The sequence below is a fragment of the Cylas formicarius genome, unplaced genomic scaffold (assembly GCF_029955315.1).
Source record: "Cylas formicarius isolate icCylForm1 unplaced genomic scaffold, icCylForm1.1 PGA_scaffold_10__41_contigs__length_53128322, whole genome shotgun sequence".
In the NCBI taxonomy this organism is placed as follows: Eukaryota; Metazoa; Arthropoda; class Insecta; order Coleoptera; family Brentidae; genus Cylas; species Cylas formicarius.
In genome coordinates, this window is record NW_026844214.1 from 6,023,405 (window position 1) to 6,038,404 (window position 15,000).

Below are 15,000 nucleotides of genomic sequence, written 5' to 3' on the forward strand. Positions count from 1 at the left end.
GTGCTTCACCCTTACGACGCCACTCCATTGATTCTTTTTTCTATAGAGGGTCATAATAGAGAACCATAGTTTCATCTCCCGTCACAATACTTTCTATCCAAGGCTTCGATTCCGACCCACAGAGTTCCAAAAAAAGACCGCGCACACTCGACACGGCGTTGTTTTTGAATAGCCGAAAGGTTTTTAGGCACCCATCTTGCACTAACCTTATGCATACCTAAATGATCATGCAGGCTTCGACGAACACTTGTATCAGAAAGCTTAGTAATTTCTGAGATTTCCTTGAACGTCGGTCACTCAATACCACCTCTTCCACAATCGCAACAATATCTTCCGTTATGATCTCCACTAATCGACCAGTTCTTGAATCATCTTCAAGGGACTCCTGTCCCATTCGAAAACGTTTTGCCCATTCTTTCACTACAGAATACGAAGGAGAACTTTAGCCGTACACACCATCCAGCCTTTCTTTAATAATTTTAGTGCTCGCCCTTCTCTTGTCAAAAACTTTACGACCGCTCTATACTCAATTTGCGTTGTGTGCGACATTTTTTCGGACACCTCTTGTTTAAAATGCTATCAATAAAAAACTATTTGACGCAAGACTTCAATTTTTTTTTTCGCAGCCTACTAAGATACATATTTAAAAGAAGACAAAGTTTTATCATGATACTGGAGCTGCATTAATATATAGAATATATTTAATATATTCTATATATTCCATTATTACATGATTACATGCAAGATTTTTAGTTTTATCGAATAAAATTTGATGTCCGGTTGCGTGATTGTGTTCGGCAACTACTTTGTTGTTGTTTGGCCTAGTTGTAATTTTTCGTCCTATTTATCCAATGTATTTTTTGGCACATATGCATGGAATACTGTAAATTCCTGCTATTTCCAACCGAATTTTGTCTTTAACAAATGGTAAATCTGATTTTAACGACAAGGGGGTTGCTTTTTCTGATTCATTTTCTTAGGAAAGTTGCGGTGAAATGTATTTTGTGATGAAACGCTTGATATCTCTGATGTACAAGTTATTGGAGAGAAGACCAGATGTGAGGTGTTTTAATTCTGGGTTCAGTTACTCTGGTAGAGAGTAGTTTTACAGCTCCGTAAACAAAAGAGTTGATAACCGATGAATTTTGGGCCGGATGCATTAAGGTATCGGTCTGTGTCCGTAGATTTTTTGCAAACAGATTGACCCAATGTTAGGTCCGATTTTCAATTAATAAAAATATCTAAAAATAGGAGATTATTATTAGTTTCCAAATCAATTGCAAGACGTATGTTAGGGTCTATAAAGTTTAAATGGATAAGAATATCTGCGGGGAATTCTTGATCACAAACTCAAAGGACAAAAATATCATCAATGGAGCGTTTCCATAATTTGGGTTCTAGATGGAAGGTCTTAAAAGTTTCAATAAAGATAATCGCGATAACTGGTGGTAATGGAGAACCCATAGCTGCTACTGACATTTCTTCATAAATTTGATAGTTACAAGAAAAATATGTCCCAGAGAAGCAATTTTCAATTGAAATGAGAAGGTTTGGTTTCAGATTGTAGGATTTTAATATATCTGAAATAATGATGAGGATTATACATCGAAAGTAACCAGAATATCATTTGGATCTAACGTAATGGTAACGTAATTGAAAGGAGTTAAGTACGAAAGTAACAATTTAGCCTGTAAAGGATTTTAATATGGAAGCTAGATATTTGGCTACATGATATGTTGAAGAACCAATTGATGTTGACGATAGGTCGATGGTGTAATTCTGGTATTTAAATCTTAGAGAGTCGGTAAAGACGAGAAAATTAGCTTTAATAACCGATTTAAGGTTGTACTCCGGGATCTTTTTTAAGTTGACGATTGATCCCATCTCTAAAATATTTTGAATTTTTTTCTGACACCTAGTTATTGGCGTCGATGACCACCGTGGCATTTCTTTCATCTCCTTTTAGGATTGCGATGTTGGGATTAGATTTTGAAGCTATGCGATAAGTATTTGGGATATTAGATTTAGGAGGTTCAGATTTTTAAAGAATTTTAGTTGTTGCTGTTTGATATTGCAATTTGTTTAAGATATACTGGACACTTGAAATGCATGGCTGGAAAAACGTCAACAAGGTCGAGTTCCCAACAACCGTATTGCAGCAGCCAGTGGAAGTTTCTTGAAAAAATTAACAAGCCAAGCGTAGCATTCTTTTTTCACATTTTTTTGAGATTATATCAGTAAACGCCACCTGGTGGCAGAGTAAGCTATCGCAATCAAGTGTTGATAGCCTTGCTTTTTGTAACGACTTCCGATTTATTAAAATGCGTTAAGCCTCCACCACTTTCCTTGAACAGGTAGAGTAAAAAGCATTAAAACAAAAAGAATTTGTCTCAGCTTTAAAATGTCACTTTAAATATTGCTAACATCAGAAATTTTTCGGATATTTGCACGGAATACAAAAAAAGAAAATGCAAACGTAAGAAAAACGTCAAGGAAAATTGGTCAAACCATGCAGCGTTTATTAAAGAAAGACTCTTTGTCCGTTATAAGGCCATTTTTAAAAAAGTTTCGGAAAAATCGACGCGGTCATCATCATTAATCATTCTGAATCTGTTGCATTGTTCCGCGGCAGGTTGTTGCCCACATCATTTAGCTCCCGAGTAAATGGTTATCGTTACTTTAATGTTGACGAGATTTTGCCGAGCACATTTAATGGTACACGCAAAATACTTTCTTTCTATTTGCTTTTCCGTTGCGTACCAGCATCGACAGCAAATTCCGAATCAAATTAAAAGCAACCATTACAATCTCGCTTAATTGTTTGTACGATTAACGACCGATTACGATCTTACAAATCTGTTTGTATCTGATCGTTGATTTGAAACATTTAGAGAGGTACAAATTAATTGGCCCCCAAAACAGCAGCCTCTTATCTTGATTTGAAAAGAGATATTTCGTATACATTACACGCGGGACTATTTATAAGAATCGGGTGTACGATGGAGACTTGGTGTCTTAATAACCTCGATATTAAAAAAAAAAGACCTTTGTAATTTTTTTGCGAAAGGTTCACCGCCCTGGCAAAAATTGTCACAGTATTTCGCAAATTTTCCCAATGATTTCCCAGGTAAATCTTTAAAATATTAATAATATTACCAGAAGCATAATAAACAATACCTAACAAAAGCAAGCAAACTATAAACAACAAAAAAATCTAAGCTATTTTCGATGCGTTAAATTAATACTAAAGATAACTACTTCTGTAGATGAAAACGTACTTAAACAATCAAGAAAAATACACTGCTTCCAAAGTTTTACGCAACATATAGTTTTATTACAAAAATCAGTATCTCTATCAACAGAGTTCACAACATACCGTATTATCAAAATTGGGGCACAAAGCATTATATTGCTTTTGGTCGCAGGTAAATGGAAAGAATTTACGTTGTACTTAGGACAGAAAAAAATAAATTGTTAGTAAGCAGTAAGACCGTTTATTATTATATATACAATATTGTTTTAAACGCCATGGTCGCCATGTATTCGAATCAAATCTGAAGACGACAAAAGAGTTGGATAGATCCCACTCATTTTAAGTTGAAGGTAACTTACAAAAAATATCCATAATATTAGAAAACCTAGCAATTTTGAGAGCTTTGCTTATGGTGGTGTATATTAAAATAATTTTGTTTGTTTCTACTCCACTCCGTATCCTGTTGCAGATTGTGACAATCCCCAAACGAATGTACTTACTTTAACGTAAAATTTACAATCCATCCACCATTCATTATGAAGATCATTTATATAAATCAAGAAGAGTAAAGGACACAAATTACACAAAATAAAAGATTTGAGAAGATTAATCGTGATGATTTGGACTATTTCGAAAACCCACAAATTAAAGTTCTATCGTGGGAGTAGGACTAGTGTCGGGACTGCCGAATTGACCATTTCTTAATTGACCGATCAATTGACCAATTCTTAACTGACTAGTTAAAAACTAACCAAACCTAACCAAAAATTGCGTTTGTTTAGTGTGCCAATAGAAAACAAATTGGGCTTTTACAAAACTTTTATTACGATTTAAGAGCATCAATCATGTCCATACGAATTTTAGCTGACTGTATATATAATTTTTAGAATGACTATGAAAAATAAATTGAAAGCAGTCCTCATGAAGAAGTGTAGATTTATTGAAAACTGAAAAAATAAAATGGACTCAAAATAAAATCAAAACTCAAAATCTAGTAATTATATTGAAAATCACTAAAATGTGGTTGGTTGGGGTTGATTTCCTTATAGGATGGCTAACTCTAGAGGACTATTTGGATATTTTCAAAATAAATATAGACAGGGTTGTCAATACGTAACTATATAAGAAATTTCATTCAAACTCATTTTTTTATTGTTATTCTGATTTTAATGAAAACAAATAATCTCCTTTCGAAACAACGTTTTACTGAATAAAAAGTAAATAATGGTAGTAAATAATGCAAATTAATAGGATAGTTTTTAGCTAAAGTTGAGGAAAGAACCAAATAATTAGTCTAAATATATCCAAGCTAGCAGTGTGTATTATCATTGATGGTTATCAAGATGCTTAAACAAAACGAGATCGAAGAATTTGGGATTCACTGTTCATTTGAAGACCATCCATACTTTTTTTTTATTTATCAAATCAATTTTTATCACTTACTGCAAATTGCAGGTAACAGATTTTCAAGGTTTTCCCCTATTAACTTTTCGCACTTTATACTTCCTGTATAAAAAGCAAATTTCTCATATATAGAAGGTGTTTCAAAACAATTGCGAAAACCTTTAGAGGTGTGATTCCTTGTTTAAAATAACTGATTGGTTATGTAAACGTTGGGCCAAAAGCCAACCATTACCGATATATCACGCTACAAATACGGCGGAAATAGTATATTATGCAACAAGTGCGATAAACGGCATTTGACTCACGAGTTTACTTGACACGAGCGGAGCGAGTGTTTAATAAACGAGTGACTTAAAAAATTTACCCAACCGAACCTAAACCCGTGCGGTAAAATTCCGGAAATGTCCGAAGTGGCTCGGATTCGTGAGAAACGAAAGGGACGTAGTAAAGTGACGCTTGCTGCACGCAAGATCCATGTGTAATTAGGAATTTTACATACGGGAGTAGAAAATTTGTATATTATGCGACAAGTGCGGTAAAAATAATTTAATATCATCCATGACCTATTCGAAACTAAAACTTTTGTGACTGTGAATTATCACCACGCATTTTCATTGGTTGACACAATGATGACGTCACCCGTAGCCCAATATCGTTTGAGATTTTGTCTAATTCGGCAGTGATTTCGCGCTATTTCGCATGATTGCGGCCCATTTGTGATGTTTAATTAGCGCCTTTCCTAACCGGATGCAAGATAGGAACGCCTCATCCTTTCTTCAAAATGTCCAAATCGATAATTAATAGTAATAATCGAAGAGATAATTTCCACGCGCTAATTCACAAATGGCATGGTTAATTAAATATTCTGTGTACACCGAGGGGTTCGCGAAAATGTCAAACGGTATTATGTGGCGAGTGACGTCATCATTGTGTTAACCAATGAAAATGCAATGTGTTGATAATTCAGTTGGTCCAGCCGCAAAACTTTTAGTTTTGAATAATAATATTATAGCATTTATAAGTAACAATATTTAGAAGTTATTTTATTGAACCGTAAGCACTAAACAGGAAGTCTTAAAATGTAAATATAAGCTGCGAGTGTTCAAAATTCAGATAAACCATAGTTTCAAAACAAATGCGTAAAACTTAAGGAGGTGATTCCTTGTTTAACATAAAAGGGTAGTTTGTCATATAAACGTTGCCTTAAAAGCCAACCATATTCCTTAACGTAAAATAAAAAAATAAGATCTAAATGATGTAACGAAATAAAAAAAAATCTAGTGGGCTGCTGTCAAGTCTTATGGGTTCTTTATTATTCTTTGTTGGACATTGCGAAGTTAGTTTGAATACAAAATACGACTAATTTAATCGAAAACGTATTATCTAATCATTAAATGTTTCAACAATATTATATGTAGTGGGGTGCAAACTGAAATTTTTTGGAAGCTTGTCGTCTTTGTTTATACACAAGCGCATACTAATCGTAGTTTCTAATCGTAGTCTAATTCATTCGCCCCCACTCACTCTACAAAAATAAAATACTATGCAGAAAGTGCGTTTTCATAATAGTAATACTTGTGTAATATTCCGTATATTGTTCTATCAATTTGAATTTTTAAGATAAAAAAAGAAAATTACTTTTCTATTATTATCTATTATCTAAAATTTGCACTAAATTATAAAAATTAATTTGAAAAACAAAGAAAATTACGGATGATATTCAAATACATCCCAAATTTTTCATCCTCTTTCTCATTGTCTTGATGACTATTAAAAATACACACTCTCAACTTGGGTATTATTGCCCTACTTTTTTAGAAGAACGCGCAATTCATATTTGGTTGTTTAGACAACTTTTTGGTAGCACCCTGTAGTCTCTGGTGACATTTTAAATAATAAACTATCTTTTTAATTTGTTTTATTTACTTCCATTTAGCTCCATCTTTTATTCAGTAGAACGTTGTATAGAAAAGCGATGTTATTTTTTTATTAGAATAATAATATCAATAAGAAATAACTATGTTAAAGGGCATAAAACTGTCAAGCACTAATATCGAAACTTGGAGGAAGTCAGCAAAACCTAACAATCCATCCAACATTATACAAAGTGTTGCTTTTGAAGAAAATAACTTTGAATGTTTTTTTCATTGAAGTTTTTAACTTTCTTTAGATATTTATTGACAGTTCTCTGTATTTATTTTCAAAATATCAAAATAGACCGCTAACTTAGCAATGCAGTAAGTGATATAAATATAACACAAAAGCTTTCAGTAGGAGAAATCGATAGATATATTCAAAGTTGCAAACCAGTTTGACTAAAATTCAAAATTTAGGTAAGCCTATTCCGATATATTTTTACTACATAAATGCGAAAATAGATATTTCTAGCCACTGTCAGTCTTTGTTCCACTTAAATAAAAACAAAATATCAGCATCGATCTGTTAAGTTTGGTTAAGAGCCACACTAATTAAACCTAATTAAACTTTAAAAATATATATGTACATACGCCAATAGAGCATCAATCCATTAAGTACGAAAGCTCAACACTTAAAACCGCACAAATCCTTCGCGACCAGCGACTCATGCGCCACAACATTTAAGCATCTAAACCCCATTTGTAAAATTAATCACTAAAAATGTTGATCCTTTCGAGAGCGGCTAAAAACGCGAGAGTCGATCCCGATTGATCAAAGGTGGCCCATGCCGTACCACGTGAATAACCGCCGAAGACTGAATGGGAGTTATACCTACGTTATTGAGTATACACGCCCGTTGCACAAGCTTCTTCGGGGGGTAATCGTCAATTCCCCTTTTGCTCCGTGGCTTTTTTGTCACTGGTCGGTGGGTTTGTGCTTTCGCGTCCACCGAGTTCCGGCCGGGCAGGTTTTTGTTGATTATTTATTCAATTATGTATAAAAATTAGATAATTAGTACATAGAAAACACAAAGGCATCGCCGCACAGTGTTTCGGATGAGCATATCGGCCCATCAAAATAATAGAAACTGAACAAATTATCGGTAAATAAGAACTGCATAACCAGGCAAAAACATTTTCTTGAATCAAGTGTGCTTTGATTACTGATAGGGATATTCTGATACTAGTAAATACGAGTAGGTGCTCGATACTTTTGATTCGATACCAAGTATTTATAGCATCGAATCAATCTTGCGATATTTACTCGGTATCGAAACAAAAGTACTTGGTATCAAATCGAATCAGCCTCACCATTTAACAAAAAAAAACGAACGCATCAGACGAACATAATGTCTATCTGATCTGTGGTGACGCGTTGTCTCGCGCCAGCCAAGCCGAACTCGTCCGACTTCACTCGACCGAGCCCGAGCCAAACGCGAGAACGACGTCCGCCCTTCATTTTTTTTTCATTGTCAACCAACATAAATTGTCAAACAAACAGATTGCTTACGAATAATTTTATTTATTGTAATCATCGGCTTATCATTCCAATGGTATCATGGAGTTTTTTTGTTTAAAGTACGTGAAAACCTGAACTTTTAGTTCTTATTTATTTTGATAAATGGATTTTCATCAAGTAAAAGTCACCTCAGTTCAATTAAAGTACGTGCTTAATATGACGCAAACGTTTATAATAAAAGTTTTCTTTTCCTTCTTAATTTTGTTTTAATCATTGTCCTTCAACGTTCATTGTTAGTTTCTTTAAAAGAAATTAAAAAAATAATAAAGTGCTAAAAAAAATTACTTAGATGAATCACTCTTATTATTACATGCTACAAAAAAGGTGGCTATGGAATAAACTTCAGATACTTATGTACTCAACAAAATTTATCGATTCAGATGAAATCGGATTAAAAACTTACGTCATTGTAACAATACTATTAAGCCCTTACTTTAATCTTGGGCCTTTTATAGATATAAATAACTATTACTACTCAGATCAGGTATCCTAAGAATTGCTAAGTCGCAAAACGCACCCAACCGAGACCCTTCGTAAAAAAAGCAGAGGCAATCCAAAAGCAGTGGTTGATGCTCAACTTAAAAAGGGGAGCTTCTGTGAAGGCGATTTGGGGACGTATATTTTTCGACATGGATAGAATTTTTGGACACATGAAAATAAAACTCAAAGCTATTGTCGATCACAACGATAAATATAATTGATTCAGTACTATGCTTCACCTCGTAAAACAATACGATGGTATAATAAAGTTATATTCCTTGTCTTGGACCTATGGCTTTGGAATTCCTATTACATTTACAAGACGATCCGCCTTGAGGAAACATTTGTAGGTCTTCGAGAGAATATAATTTAGAGTTTGCTTCAACTTTCAGGAAATGTTCTGCTAAATGCTCAAAATTTTGTAAGAAAGACACGCACCGCTCAACCAAGGACATTTCTAACTATTGAACCTGGAACATCATATGAAAATAATTAGAAAGAAAACTTCATTCTTATGCAAAGGTTGCACAGATAAGCCACTATTATTTATTTATTTATTTATCTATTATTTATCAACTGACCAACCGTCCAATATAAAATAGGATTCACATAAACAACAAAGCAACAAAATAAAATAAGATAAAATAAAACAAAATTAAATAGATAGATGAAGACATTACCCTAATATGACAAACATTGGTTTTCCAAAATATTAATATTAGTATAGTTAGTCGACACGACAGTAAGGACACTTATAAGAGTAGCGAGGCACCAACACAATGTACAGTACTAATCTTACATAACAGGTCAGTTCCATGGAAACATAGATTATAAGAAATGGTGAGATCCCTCTGCATGCGACGAATCTGAAGAACTTGTAAGTTGGAGAGAGTTTTCCAATTCCGAGTAATCAACGTCCTCAAGTCCTTGGTGCTCCTTAAATGCTATATACCGGAGGAACCTATGCAGGCCTGTATGTGGACGTTATACGAAGTCACATACAGGAACAATAATCCAGGTGTGGATGCACGAGGGAGCAGAACAGTAATCTGAGAGACGGAATACTCTGGTAGTCCACAGTACAACGCTTAATAAAGCACAAAATCTGAAGTGATTTAGACACAATAAATGAAACATGGTGAGTGTAAGTCAACTTAATATCGAGTAACACTCCAAGATCCCTTATCCTGCAATAACGGTGACCCTTTTATGTTATACGTAAAATGTATGGGGTTTCTGCTCCGGTAGAAGTTCATTAATTGGCATTTATTAATATTTAGTTCCATTCGATAGCGATAGGTGATCTAAATCGGATTGTAGTTTTATACAGTCATTAGCATTATGGACTCTCATATAGAATTTTAAGACGTCAGCAAATAATAGAAAAAATGCGTGTTGAAAACATGAGGCAATAACATTCACATAGACATTGAAGAGTAGGGATCCCAGATGCGATCCTTGTGGCACTTTAATTTCGGTGGATTGGAAGCTCTGGGCGCACAATCTGCACTCTTTCAGTAAGGTACGATGTTAACCATTTCAAAAGTTTTCCCTGAATTCCAATGTTTCGTAATTTTGGAAAAGTTCCCGTTTTTAAAGGATGGTTAAAGATAATATAAAGTCATCTGGAAAGAATACAGCTGCAATGCTTAATAAGATATGGTGGGAGGCCATCGGGACCGGATCTTTTGTTTTTTTCTAGAGTCGACTGTTTCTCGTAAATAGATGAAATCAAAATGTTCAAGTGTGAGAGGTTGACATCTGCAGAAGGTAGTACATCTTCAGGGACACATTCTCCGTCACTGTACATATTCGAAAAATAGTCTGCAAATAAATTGACAATATCGTCACCCACAGAGCAGGCCACATCGCCAAAGTGCACCACCGATGGAATGAACTTTCATTCCTTTTTACTGTTGACGAAATTCTTAACGTTTTCTCTTAAGGACGATTCAGTCAGAAATATATATTCCTGGTTACACTGCACTTTTAAAAATTTGCATTTGGCTCTTAAGATATCGTTTATGTGATTTCTCCTTCTCAATTATTGTATCTTTAAGCGCTGGGGAAAACCAAACTGGAAACTTTTTAGCCGAAAACTCCTTCAAGCGAACGTAAATATCGATAGCTATTACTATTACTATATACTATATCGTAGAACACATTGACCATATCCTCAAGAGTTCTGTTAGCAAATAACTTATCCCATTAGAACTGCGACAAAAACTCACTGCACCCAAGTTCATAGATTTAAAATCTCTATAAAGACCGTCATCCCTTAGACCAGAACTATTGAAAGGGCCACCTTGCAAGGAGAAAGAGAGTGGTGGGTGATTATGTTCTATATTGAAAACTAACATTTAAGTGCCTAAAAATCATATTGATTAGCTAAGTTTTTTGAACTGTTTAAGTTTAAGTTATGTTTAAAATAGTATATTATGCAACCAGTGCGGTATTGGTATTAAAGGGGGGCTTCCTCGCGAGCATTCAAGCACTTAGGCCACCAGATGGGCCCGTTGTGCACCCAGACCGCTCTAGAGGGCGTCCAGAATGCCGCCCCTCCTATGGAAGGTCAGCAACTCCTTAAGCCCAATACCACAGAAACTGTCACAAATGTGTAGATTTTCTAACACTTCGGCTGGCTCGGATTCGTGGGAAAGGAAACTGACGTGGTAAAGTGACGCTTCCCGCACGCTAGATCCGTGTATAATTAGGTATTTTACAGACGGGAATAGAAAAAACGATTTTTTTTATTAATATTATACGTCTATAACCGTCATTTGCAAATAGTTACATACATATATATATATAAATAAAATAAATAAATAATAGTAACATTTTTTTTATTTTCATTTTAAAATTACCTTAAAATTATATCCGTGCAATTTAAAACCCAATATATTCACAATAATCAAAGAAATTAATAAATGACATTTCTGGTGCCTACCAAACAATCGAGAATCTTCCGTTGGTGAGACGAAAGTAAAAAAGAAATTCTAATTGCATTTCTTCGTAAACAACAAAGGTAACTGCGTATAGTTAAACGACATGCTATGCAGTCTTACATGTAAGATGCTAAATTCTTTGAATACCAGTCAAATATTCTAAATGGGTTAATGAAATCAGTTTTTCAATTGGTACTCAGAAATGCTGGGTATCCAAAAAGTGTGTGCCAGTAAAATACTGCTCCAGAATTCATGAGAAAAAAATGAACTTGATAGTAACATCTTTTTATTCCCGAACCGATTTAAACAAAACATACGAATATTTGTATTTGATAGCATATAGTTATCATACAGTAAACGGCTAAAATATGGAACTTATTTCAAAATTAGGTATTGGATTTCAAGAAAAATGCTCGGATACACACCTCATAATTTTTTCTTGGGCATTTTTTGCAGTAATGAGTATACAGGGTGGGTGAAAATGTAAATGTCGATACCGAGTGCCTTTTTTTAATTTTGAACATACCTGCTATGCATCTTATGGTCCTTTTCTGAACAAAGAAGACATTTTTCGAATCAGTTGACGATCAGTACAAAATCACGCCATACCTAATTGTAGTCTCAATATCTTTCAGGTTATGTTATAAATATATGTTCGCGAAATCAAAGAAGACCAATCTTGACCAGTTATGGCTTCTGGACATAGTGGAATCTTATAAAAGAAGTTCCATCCGTCATAGGTATCGCAAAGTTATCAGCAAACTTTCTAGACGATGTCCTCTCGAAATCGTCCGAGCCACGCAAACTCTCAATACAGACCTTTGCAATACGCCCATTGTTACCGTGGATGACTTCGACTTTATTTAAGGGAATACACCATCTGCTTGATACATAAGGGTAAAGTATTGTTTCCTATAAGATAAAAAATCCGATGACCTGCTATGAAGGATCTACTACTTCGAAAACCGAACTGGTTATTGGATATTATTTGCTTAAGATACGATAAAAGTCACTGCAAATATACGAACTCAATTGAAAATCGGCATTACATGCAATACCATGCGTTCTTTCTTGTTATTTCTTTTTTAACATATAACACACCATAAATCGGTCCGAAGGAAGGCTTTCTATGGCTAAGCCTTTTTTTGACCCACATCCATCACAATATATTCAGCTACTAGCTACCATTTGAAATCTAAAAAAATATACTGGTCTAATTTTTTTTTTCTACGCACTCCGCATTAATACAGAGAAACTTTAGAGAGAAAATTAGACTTTGCCAAATGTTACATACTGAGCGTTAAGTAGAAATATATTAGGCTGAGGTGGACTGAATACTATTGGGTCTGTACCAGTTTTTGGCGAAGGTAAAGAAATTGTGAACACAAGACCTTTACACATTTCTGCTGGGTACCTTTAATGAAGATCTGCAGTTGATGTTTACAAGTGTTAAACTTCAACGATCTGACAATAAATATAAACAATGCAAAAATTTTGAAATGATAATAATTTCATAAAGGTGCTAAAGCAATACACTTATTAGAATGAAGCAACTCCGGATATGTCGACAACTAAAATTGGACTTGAAGCTTCGTCTGGTTAGATGTTAGATTGAAGGAATTGAGATGTGGGTGTGACGCAGGATTCGCTCTTAAGAACAATAAAAAGCCGTAAACCCAAATGTTTCGGTCATATAGGACGGAAAAACGCAGATCTCCTGGTTTTCTTAGAACATCATGGCGCCACGTCATTTTTTCGTGGAGCGGTCTCCAAAGTCTAGATAGCAGAATGCAAAAGCAAACCTTCGTTAAAAGAAGAAGAATAGAAGGGAGTAGAAAACATAAATTTTACCCTGCCTTTAGAAAATTCGATATCAAATACAATGGCAAGCGATAAAAGGACAATACGGAGCAAAGAAACATTAAAGCTGAGTCGAATTTACCGAGTTCCAAATTTCATTGGCCATTATTAGTGTGAATTACGCACAAAGCGGACCACAGGATGTGTGTGCTTCCACCCCTTGTACAAATTACATTTGTTCGACATAAAGTAACCCTTCCGTGTGCTTAACATCTATTCTCTTGCAGTGAATGGATTTCGATAGCACAATATGATAATTAGCTTGTCCTTTGTCCGTTTTTTTTTAATGGCGGTCCAACATTCTGATTTTTCCGTAGATTTAGTTATGTTAGTGGTTAATTATAAAAAAAGATGAAATTAGTGTTAGATCGAAAATTATTCAAACATATAAACAATAATAGATGTTTTAATTGTCAAAATAATGTACAACCATTCATGTTGGTGTTGATCCTGATACTCATTCGTTGTTAGAACAATAATGTGAAATCCAAAACAAAAAGTTACTTTGGAAAACCAAAGAATATAGGGTGACGCTTGCGGATCCTGCAGCTTGCTGTACGTGGGACAGACCAATAGAAGGAATCCAGCCAGTCTTGACGAACAGCGATGAGCTATTAGAAAAAACATCGCTTTATTTCGTCGCCAACACCAAAGAGCCGATAAAATTGATTTCGCTACTTGCGGCACAAGCAATGTTCAAATTTCTATACCCAATACTAAAATTGTTTTAGTTGATGGCAACAAAAAACTTGGGAAAAGTAATCTAAAAATTATATTCCAAAGAATTTTGTTGTCTCTACGAATGCTTTATAGCAACCAAAATGTTTTAAATTTCAAACCAAGGAAAAGTTTGTATTAAACATTATTGTCTCATTTTAATAATATGGTTACATTTACGGGTTCTGTCTCGATGCGACAGATAGAAGGCAGAGTCCAAAATTTCTCTATATTTATATATAAGTTAAGAGAGTGTGAGCATGTATTCCATTCAACTTCAACAGTTTCAAAGAAAGTAGTAATTTTATAAAGTCACAATAATTTGTGTAGAAATTTATTACAGTGCAGAGGATTTCCACGCAAGGATTTTAAATAAGATATTTTTTTAAAATGTGTGCAAAAATTTTATTTAAAAAGGTCGGCCGGAAGTTTTACTGTGGTTTCAAGTACACCCGATCCATTGTTTAGGAGATGCAGAAAGAGATTTAAATAAAAAAAAAGTTTATATGATGCCCTAAAAAATAACAAAATATTGCACTTGTTGCGTATACCCGCGATAAACTACCTTAACGTAGACATAATTCGATTCGGTTACGGCTATTCTCGGTACAGAAAGAAAACGACCCTTTTCGCATAGCAAAATCTTTATTGGCAGACTACAGCGTTCTTCTTGACCGCACGCCTCAACCGCGCTGTGGCCAGCTTATAAACTAATCCTAACATTGAAGAAAATATAATGCCATGTTCGCGAGAGCACTATAAATTACTATACCCTCTCTCAAATTTTATGGACGGATGAAGCGGTGTAATTATAACGTCCATTATACAGGTCTTGTATTTTCAACGAGTACCTAAATAGACAAACACACTTATATTTGCGACAAATTTAAATCACACCGACTGCCA

At 34.5% G+C, this 15,000-nt stretch overlaps 1 protein-coding gene across 1 annotated transcript in view; it reads right to left on the bottom strand.

Moving 5' to 3' along the window:
• The window catches only part of LOC132697924 (protein Wnt-5b-like), a 178,562-nt gene extending 171,187 nt beyond the window's left edge, over positions 1 to 7,375 (bottom strand). The window contains exon 1 of the mRNA XM_060663695.1: positions 7,165 to 7,375. The gene's annotated coding sequence lies outside the window, so the exon portion shown is untranslated. The remainder of the gene's footprint in view (positions 1 to 7,164) is intronic.
• Between the last annotated feature and the right edge of the window lie 7,625 nt (positions 7,376 to 15,000).